The 11046-nt window shown below is 35.6% G+C and overlaps 1 pseudogene; it reads right to left on the bottom strand.

Moving 5' to 3' along the window:
• Positions 1 to 3435: 3435 nt before the first annotated feature.
• Positions 3436 to 6873, bottom strand: LOC145801150 (syntaxin-71-like; annotated as a pseudogene).
• Between the last annotated feature and the right edge of the window lie 4173 nt (positions 6874 to 11046).

The raw sequence follows: 11046 nt of genomic DNA, 5'->3' as shown, positions 1-11046 counted from the left end.
AAGAGCTGCATAGAAGGGGTATAATCCATCTAAGGCAAGATAAAGTTGTTCTCTTCTTGGAAGACAAATGTTATAGGCCTAGTTTATGGAGGGATGTTGGACAAACGAGCAATAGGTGTCACACTCATCAATTAGCTACGGGCCAATCACAAGATAGTGACTTCCCAATTGCAACTATTGTGATCATGTGAGTATTGTTTATGGGCTACCATTACCTAGGCATAGCACCTAGCACAATTCAATTATGCTGGTGGTTGATCAATTTCTTAAGATAACCCATTTTATTCTATGTACTCAAACTGCCATGTATTATTGGCGGTCGAGATACCGTAGGAAGTAGGGGTGCAAAATAGCCGACCAACTGATAGGGTTTTTATCAGTTTTGGTTCGGTATCCTGCTTTTGTATTTTGGAGACAGAGTGAATCAAAACCAACCAAAATCCCATTTACCTATTTCAAATCTATTATTTAATGCATTAGTGCATGATTATACATAAAATTTGCCAGATCTGTCGTAATATACTGTAAAACTTATCCTACTCATGAATCCTATTTACTCTCTCTCTCTCTCTCTCTCTCTCTCTCTCTCTCTCTTACGATTATTCTCTGCTATCACTTCCCTCTGCTCCTCTCCCTCTTCCTCATTGGACAATGGGTGTCTGCAATGCTACTATTTCAGTCCATCAATGGTGGAATCATAATCATTCGTGGAGATCTTCAGGTAGGTGGCATAGTCAGGTTTGGCAGTGCCTTCCATGAAGAAATCAAAGAAGGAAAGTGATTAAGCAAAGGGCAATATGAGAACAAATGAGAAGCAAATGAGAAAATTTAGACATAAGGTGTGCTTTTTTCATCCTTAGAATGGAATTTTTTGTTGGTATTTTTTATGAAGTATGATTATCAAATTAGAATTCTAAAATTGTTTTGTTCTGATATTCACTATTCATGCTGAATTTGGGGAAATGGAATTCAGGTTTGATTTGTAAGATTGAAACTTTCTATGCAAATTGGTTTAATCGGTGAAATACACCGTTTAGTTATGTTAACTGATGTTGGAATTTGGGTTTGAATTACCAACCTGGTAAAACAACCTGAACTAAACCACACAATTCAAAAACCGAAAGATCAACTATATGACTAGTATTTAGTAGAATTTAGAAGAGAAAAAAGATGGATAGATCAAGCAGACCTAGCTAAAGGAAGGGCACTAACATGAGTCAGTTTCTGTGCCATTTTATAGAACTGATGCTAGACTGGGGCTCGTCATATGTTTTAAGTGAGGTTTTCAAAAAGAGTGTCCACATCTCCAACGGTACCATAAGGACAAAACAAAAACATTTGTCTTGACTCTTAACCTCAAAAAGAGTGAGACCTTTCGGTTGGGGGCACTTTCTCCTATCTTTCAGAAGAGTGAGGATCTCCTGCTAAACTAGAACCTCCTCCTCACCTCTCACAAACCCAAACTAATGTTTGCCACAATTGACTAGAAAGACTTTGGGGGCTCTTGCAGCTTGGTATAAAGCCATAGTGTGGTTTTCAGAAAGTTTCATGGCCAATATTGTGTCCAGGGTGTGGTCTTTGAGTAGTGTCATGATCCAGTCTGAGTATTGGGAATCATGTAGCTTAGTGGCTAAGAGCAAAGTCTCATCAGGGTGTGGATGATGTCTTCACCTCGACCAATCGACGACAGGAACTTATCTTGATATCATTAACATCATAAGATCCTTATTAGATTATCATAGAGAAGAATCCTAACTTGATCACAAACAATTTCTATTTCAATTGCAACACAAGGCCCACTTGCATACTAAAAGGACTTCAATTTTATCTCAATCTCTGTAGTAACTTTACCTTAATCTCCTCTGCTTCTAAAGGGAAGGCTCCTCTCCTCATTTGGATCATATATTCACCAACTATTCCTTTGGGTCCTACACTGCTTGTGTTGCTTTTTACTCACAGTAATCTCCATCATCTACAACTAAACGTCTGTAGTATCCATTTCTCCAATGCTTACATTTGGACCCTCTACACCAAGAAACATAGAAAAGGCTAATTTTTTGGAACATCTAATAGCCATTAAATGCCATAAACAAAAGGGAAGAGAAGACCCAAGAGACAATCATTTTTATTCAGCTAGAAAAGTGGAGAAACACCACTGAATGCTGGCTACATCCTATGCTAATATTATTAAGATTGAATTTACAACTCTTCTTAGGTTTTAAAAAAAGAAAAACAGTTACACTATTGAATGCTGGCCATATCCTATGCTACTATTATTCTGATCGATTTTACAACTTTTCTATGGTAAGGAGGATGTTGTAGCATAGAGCACCAAATATCGCTCATTCTAATACTTTGTTGTCAGTAGTAAATAGAATGTCTACAATATCATGGTATAATATGATGTAAGTTTGAGGGCCATAACATAAATTGTTAACATAACAACCCAGCTATAACTGAAAGGTCAACTTTAATAATGTTTCCAATGTTTTAGAGAAAAAAAAAAAAAAGTTACGAGAAGAAATTAAAACCACAAGGAGATTTCTATGAAAAAGTGATGCAGAACAAATTTTTGTTGTAAATCAACTCAATAAAATCCTGAACTCTTGCTCTTTAGTACCAGCACAAATTCATTTTTTTAACATTCAACTGGGCCAATCCGTAGTTTAATCCTAACAGCAAATATCCTAGACTTTAATTGTAAATCTTTCAAAATCAATTTTAGGGGTTCCACTTAATGCAATTTTATAGGTTGCAAAAATACCATAAGTGGTGTTTACAGGAGTCACAACATTAAATTAAGGAGACAAAATGAAAGCTGGAACAAATATACAATATTAATCCATAAATGTCTGATCTGCCGAAAGTTGTATTTGAAAGACAAAGGTACAGAAACAGTAGTCAAAAGTATGAGCAAAGACATTCACACATCGAGAAAACAAATCATCTCCAAAATAAGCACATAACAAGGCCTTAATCAACGCAAAACAATACCAAACAAAGCCAATATCACGAGTAGAAACAGTAGCTCATTGATCATCTTAATTCTTCAATACACTGCACGTACAACAACCATCAGAATGCCTGCTTAAAATACTAAACCAAAAGAGAAGGAAATTTGAAAAATCAAATGTTGACCAAACAATCAAATTTCAGCCCAGACAAGTATGAGAATCAATCTAACGATTGTTGTTTCATTGAAATGCTCTAAGGTAGTGAAAAGAAAGAGACTAATAGGAGAAACTGAATCAAGCAAAAAGAAGATCCAACCAGAATAATTATGCACTCAGCTTTAGTTTATAAGTTCAATTATTGGCTTCTAACTATAAGTTCACCCATGCATGAAATTATTTTCTGGAGTCCATTAAGCATGTCAGCTATTACCACAAATTAGATAAAACATTTCCTTTCCATTTTTTTTTCAGAAAGTGAAAATTACTTGTATAAATAGGCAGCAATCCCAAGAATTATGCACAACAGTATAATATCAGTACAAAAATTTCAACTGGACCTCAGCTGAAACAAATCAAAACTTTCTATCAAATCCAGCAAAGAGATCTACAACATAGCATAGCTGACTCTCTCTCTCTCTCTCTCTCTGTCTCTCTCTCTCTCTGCAGCACACAAAGTGATGCAAACCTACAGAAAATACAGTGGTAGCTCAGTCACCTGGTTAACAGTATCCTTAAGTCTCACATTGGTGTTCTTAAGGTCAGATACTGCCTTGTCAACCTGTAGGATGTGAAGAAATACACCATTAATAATTTAAGAATACTTGTAGCTTTAGATAGTACCAGGATAGGACGTGTTCTCAAACGTTAGTGTCAATCTCGTCCATTAAAGGAACTTGCCTATCCATTTCCTGTATGAATTGTAAAGTCATAAATTGATGTGCACAAAATGGGACAAAGCAACAGATACAAATGCACAAGGCAGTAGCATACCTCATTCAAATTATGGGCCATGTTTTTCAATGTACCCAAACCTTCTGATATCACTTCCAATCCTTGGTTCTATGTGAACATCAGAGTAAAACACATTATTTTTATTTTTTATTTGGAATCAATAGAACAATGAATACAGAAACCAGAGAAGAAATAATCCTCATCAGAAAGAAAAAAAAATCATAATTCCCTCCAGTTAAAAAAAGAAAGGTATTCAACTCTAAAGAATTACAGGCCTGCTTCATTTTCCGCATTTCATATTCTTGCCTGAATTGGCTGGACTCTTCTGTTTGCTGGAAGTATTCACTGTTGAACTATCTGTCTATGATCCAAATAAAACAAATAATTGAACAAAAAATCTCAAGTAAGAGCCTCCCAAAAAAAAGAAAAAAGGAGGGGAAAAAAAGAGTAGAATAAAGGCAACCAATCACCTAAATCAAACTTGATTTCCATGCGGAAAACTGAACCTGTCCAGCCTGTAGATTGTTTGCGAGCAGCTGCAGTACCTTCTGGTATGACTTGAATCCTATCTGGCAAGGCAAGGACCAAATCATTACGGGCAGCAAGTTCTTCTGTCGAAAGCCCCTTAACCTGAAAGTAAGATTTATTATTGATGCAACATCCATCAAATGGTTAAACAAATCTAATAGGCTTTAGAAGCTTTAGACAAAGGCCATGGGTACCACAGTTATCAAGACGTTTTTCAAGTGAAAAGGAAGGGGCCCATGGAAGTTTTGAAAGTCTCCAATTATAATAATTAGAAGTTTGTATGGAAGCAGCTGGACAGATTTACATGTAATTTAAATCCCAAGGGCTGGCCGAGCAATAAAGACATGAGGATAAGATTCAAGGTCTTGAGTTTGAGTCACTCAAAGGCGCCACTAGAGATTTGCCTAGTCGTTAATTTCAGAGCCATATAATTAGTCGAGGTGTGGGCAAGCTGGCCCAGATACCCAGTTATAAAAAATAAAAGATAAAAAAAAGATTTACATGTAATTTATTAGGTTCTAAGGGTCAAGTTGAGCATATTTCAGTAGTTTTCAGTTTTCCTGAACACAAGTCATGAGAGTCGCCAATGAGTCGTAAGTGTTTCAAAAAGCTGTAGGCGCATTGAGGCGCTAAGATCACTTGGACCGTAAGTGTGAGACACAAGGTGTGGCGGCGCCCACCTCACTGAAGTGAGGCAGGCGCCTCACCGAAGCGAGGCGCAAGTTGTTGAAGATAACCAAAATATTAATATAGGCGAAGTTTTTAACATAAAACAAATATTGTTAAAATTTCAGGAAAAAAAAATAGAATGGCAATCGATATTACAAAAATCATGAAAAATAACATTCAACGTTTCAAAAATTTCTCAAAAATAACATTTAATCTTACTTTGCCCTATACTATTTATTTTTCTTCATCAATTTATTAACGGCATTCATTTCTTTTTTTAGATAAGGAACTCGTACCATATAATGCCTTAGTGATTTTAATTTTAAATTGGGATCAAATTTCTTGATAGCTTAAATCATTGGCCCGAAACTATCGTAATTTACAACATTGAAAGGAATCCTACAGCCATATATTCATCTTGCAATCCCAAAGCTTTCATTTAATGCCTAGAGCTTTTTTTGATATGAAAATTGGGACTCAAAGCATGTGTTTACATTTTATATTAAAGGGGTTGTAATTCCATGTAGTTACACGCACAAAGAATAAGGATGGAGCAAAAATTTAAATGAAAAGCATGAGGCGTGCACCTCGCGCCTAAGTCTAAGGCGCGCGCCTCAAGCGCCTCAAATATGCCTTTCCTATTGTGCCTCTCCTCAAGCTGCCTGAGGTGCCTCAGGTGCGCCTCGGTGGGCCTAGCGCCTAAGCGCGCACTTAGACACACCTTTTAAAACACTGAGTCGTATTATGGTTGAAGCAATGTTTTTGGGTCTTTCCTATAGTTTTCAGTTGGTTTACAATATTTTAATCAGTGAGGTTTATCATTCTTATTTGTGAGTCAAAATTCATATTGGAAATACGAGAAATATAGCATCCTACAAGTACTTTTTTTTTTGAATAAATAATCAAACTTTGTTGAAATCCTACAAATACTATTGCAATTCCTCAATTCAATGAGTTGAGCTCTAGAGAATTGGAGGTTATATATATATATATATACACATATTTTTATGTGTTTTGCTTCACCCTTATCAGGGTAAGCTTTCTTCCTTCCTCTACTTTTCTTCTTACTTCTCCTTATTTTCCCAAAAACTTAAGTCAGTATTCACAGTCCTCGAAATGCATATTTCAACCCCAAAACCCTAACAAATCAAGTTTAAAAAATTCAACAAGCTATCACTTTTGAAGCCAAACCAAATTTAGAACATTCTAACATAAACTTAGAATCATAAGTTTCCCCAAACTGTTGAACAATCAGCTGAAGTCAACCTCAGTTCTATGATTTCAAAAATATCACATAACCACAAAATTCAAATTCAATAAAGTCAAACTAAATTATCAAATTATACATTTCTACTATAAAATCAACAGAATAATTTCAAAAAGATCGAACCTTTTTTATAGCCACTCTCTCCAATTTAGGGACTTCCTCAAGCAAACGACCTTTGATGCGTCGAATCTTGACACTGATAGCAACCGCAGAGGCCCTACTTTTCTCGTTCGATGCCACCTCCGCTTTCTACAAAATCAAAAAAATCAAAACCTCCAACTGCACACAAAAAAAAAAAAAATTCAAACGCAAGCCCTAGGAAAAAGAACTTTTTGAGAGAGACCTGAAAGCGGCGTCGATGTCTGAGTCGACGGCGGCGTAGAGGCGGGCGAAGGTGGCGGCGGCGGCGGCGGAGAGGATGAGGTGTTTCTGCTTGTCGAAGTCGTACTTGTCGTATTTCTTGCAGATCGCGTTGACTCTCGTTAGGATTTCAATCACACTCATCTCTCTGTTTGTTTGTTTGTTTTTTTTTTTAAAGGAAAATTTTCCCTACCCTCCCGCAGATCCCGCAGGTCTAAGGTAGCGTCCATGCAGAGATTATCTATGTGTCCTGTTAGCCATTCCGAGCGAGGAGACTATAACCTGAGAATTTGTCCCGACCTCCAAGACAAGTTCCGCTTAAGTTGGAACTCGCACAGCGGGAAGCATTGAACCCACACCAAGTGCTGATTAGACAACTTGAGGTTTAACCTCCAAACCAACTGTGTTTCTCCCAAGAGATTGGCCAGGGGGAGGGGAATTGAACCTGCTACTTTGGGGTTTAAACTCCAAGCCTTAACCACATTGCCACCCACCCCTGGGTTTGGTTTCCCTTTTTGACTTGTGCTTCTCTCTCTCTCTCTGTGTTTCTGGTTTACTAGTTGATGGATTGTGGAGCATCACGGAGATGGGAGGAGAGAGAAAATGAAGGTTAGCTAGAGAGAGAGAGAAAGATCTTTTTTCTTTTTTTTTTCTGAGGAGTTATGGGGAGGAGACACAGCTGGCTTTGCAAAAGGAATGAAACTGCAGGTTGGTCTAACAGTTGGTTTGGCTAGATCGTCAGTTGATTGATTTCACGTATTTTTTTTCAGTTTTTACCTACAATAAAAATCAACTCCATGATTTGAAGCTTTTTATTTGGGCTAATTATAGATTGTATTGGGAGGTTGATTAAAAGTTAATTTTTTCATCTCTAAAAAAAAAATTATAAAAAAATAGATAAGTGATGTGATTTATGTTAAAAGTTAAAATTTAGCTTTTAATTAAGTTCTCAAATTCGCCCTATATTTGACCCATTTTAGTTTAATTTAACTCAAAAATATATTTATTGTGCTTAGTTTCAATTTTTTTAAAAATCAATAAATATATATATATATATAAAGAGAGAGAGAGAGAGAGAGAGAGAGAGAGAATCCTAACATGAAATCAATTTTGTGAAAAAGATAAGTTTTACGGCTAAAGTTTACAAATATCCATATTTACTGAAAATCCTGCTAATAAAGATCTTGTTTAAGCTTTTACTATTACGCCTCATAGAATAAGGTGGTTGTCTAGAATCTAAATACGTTACAACCATTTAAAAATCATGATTAGGAAATTTTATAATAATTTTATAACCACCATGAATTGACAATTCAAAAATTTATCTAGAAACAGAATCACTAACTGTAATGTACCAGCAAAAGATCATAGAAAAATAGAATGGTTTGAGCTTCCTAATTAACAATGTTAGCCACAAAATGTTGTTCAATGAACCATCCATAAACAATTTTAAAAGTTCTGTAGCTCAATTATTTCAGGAATTTGAAAAATCGGTGGCCCAAATGACAAAGAGAGAGAGAGAGAGAGAGAGAGAGAGAGAGAGAGAAAGAAAGAGAGAGAGCATACGCTGAGTAGCTGTCGTCGTCGCCGCACCACCGCTAGCCTGCTCGCCGTTCGTCGCTCGTCGTCGCCGCACCACCGCTAGCCCTTTGCCGTTCATCGCTCGTCGTTCGTTTGGGGATTTTGGGGGAAAAAATTTTGTTTCAAACAATTAGGGATTTCGATCCAACTGATCGAGCGGCAAGATGAAAGGGAAGAGTGGGGAAATTTTTTTTTTTTACTTTTTGCGACGGTACGTTTTATACCGTCGCAAATGACACATAATTATTAATAAACCGACGCCGTTTTGGTAATCCTTTTTTCGCGACGGACATTTGCCGTCGCAAATTGTCGAATATTTGCGACAGCAAACTTATGCCGTCTCAAAATTTTATTTTTTTTTTGCGACGGTCGCTAATACTTCTGCATACCCATGCAGTTTTATTACCGACGGTTAAACACCATCGGTAAAACTCTTTTTTGCGATGGGGAACGCGTCGTCGCAAATGCTTCCGTGTTTTTTACCCTCTTTTCTTGTAGTGATCCATTCATTTTTTGTAATTCAAATATGATTCAAACATATAACTAATGGTATCCGATAATTTTAATTTTTTGCATAAATATTAAACTCAACGAGTTCTAAAAAATAAATAGTTCGAATTATTGAAATCAGTCCTAAAATTGGTCTACTAAGTCGAAATGCTCTCTCAAGTTGAGATAACCAACTTGAGAAAAGTCAAATCCAAAGAGAAGAAATTGGTAAAAAGTTCATCCCAAGGAGAGTATAAAATATTAGATCAAAGGTAAAAACTTGTTTAGTATTATTGATAAGCACATGTCGAAAAAATTGGGCTTCTCTTACACTGGTTATCTCAACTTGAGATAGCGTTTAGGCTTAGTACGTCTATTTTGGCACTAACTTCGATTATTCGAACCATTCACTTTTTAGGATTTGTTAAGTAGAATGTTTATGTAAAAAATCAAGATGATTGAAAATCAGTAACTATATGTTTGAATCAAATTTGTATTACATAAAATGGATGGCTATTTTTGAAATTATATTTGTCGTCTATTTTATAAAAATAAATATGATTTAAACATATAGCTACTGATATCCAAATATTTTGATTTTCTGCATGAATATTCTATTAAATTACTTTTAAAAAGCCAACGATTCGACTCACCAAAATCAATGCAAAAATTAGCATACCAAGCCCAAACGTTCTGTGAAGTTGTCATCTTAACATAAGAGAAGCCAAACCCTTGTTTGCAATGGGTTATGATTTAGTTCTCTCTTGTCATTCGTAGAAATTCAATTAAATTATGTTTTTTTACTTTGATTCATTTAAAAGTAAATTGGTGATAAATCCAAGTTAATGAGGGTATAAGGCATTAGCTCTAGTGAATATTTTTTGTTGGTGAGAAGTCCATCATTTGTGAAATAGTTTGGTGAGAAATCCTTTTGTTTGTTTTGAAAAATATTTTATTTTCAATTTTACCCCTTAATTTATCTATTGACTTTTGTTGACTATCTGTTTAAAAAAATTTCCTATATGTTCAAAAAATTTCCTTATCTATTCAATTTTTTTCTTATTTGTTCAATTTTTTTACCCTATCTGTTTAATTTTTTCCCTATCTATTTAAAATCTATGGATTTCTGTCTATCTATTTAAAATATGTGGATTTCTCTCTCTATTTGATCAAATTATCTTATTCAAAAAATCTATCTGTTGAAATTATTTGTTGAAAAAAATCTATCTATTACAATATATCTGTTCAAATTCTCTCTATCTCTTTTCCCACTATCTGTACAAATAAAATTCAAATTCAACAACAACAAATCTTTATGTTTTTAAAATCTATCTATTTCAATTAACATCTCTCTTCTCAAGATCAAAAACAACAAAAATATATAAATTAATTAATAAAAACTTCTACAATAGACACATAAACTAGCCAATACCTCAATATGATAGCAGTAAAATAGACTGATATGTAAAAGAGAGAAATTCCATGATCTAAGGAGAATATTGACTTTGAATCACACTAAGTGTCATGTATTGATAACCTCAATTTTGATGTTATTTCTTAGTGTTGCATTGATGTTCAAATGATCAATTTCTCAACTTTTCCCTCATTCTCTTGGGAACCAAAGAGATAACAACATCAAAATCAACAATCAACAAACACAGAATTTGTAAACACACACACACACACACACACACACATATATTCACATGTAACCGATACACATGTAAATAGAGGAATATATATACGCGCATACACACACACACACACATATATATATATACTATAGAACCAGATCTCCTTTTCCTTCTCGACCATTTCCGGATCCAAACTCAATCTCTCTAACTGTATAAAACCAGATCATCGTCCGACTCTTCGCCTTCGTTTACATATTCGCTACCAGACCACGGTGGTGGTCAAGATCTAAGATTAGGGTATGCGGATCTATAAACGTTGGCATCGGATCGGCGATGGTGAGAATACAACGTGAAGACGATGGTGCAAAGAGTTGTAGGTGAGCTTTTGATCTTCTTCTTCTTTAGGCCTTTAGCGGCGTCGATGGTCTCCAAAGGCTGTGATGAAGGAGCCAAAAATAGCCATTGAATCAGCGATGGCGATACTGACTGTCGGAGTGGAAGCGGAGACGAATGCGAGATCTAAAGAGAGAGAGAGAGAGAGAGAGAGAGAGAGAGAGAGAGTTTGTGTTTTGAGCAAAAGAGAGAGATAAGAGCACATGAAATCTAAACTGTG

Source organism: Camellia sinensis, chromosome 10 (assembly GCF_055761805.1).
Source record: "Camellia sinensis isolate YWXY chromosome 10, ASM5576180v1, whole genome shotgun sequence".
Lineage (NCBI taxonomy): Eukaryota > Viridiplantae > Streptophyta > Magnoliopsida > Ericales > Theaceae > Camellia > Camellia sinensis.
Note: the sequence above shows the minus strand (reverse complement) of the source record. Positions and strands in the feature narration are given on the sequence as shown.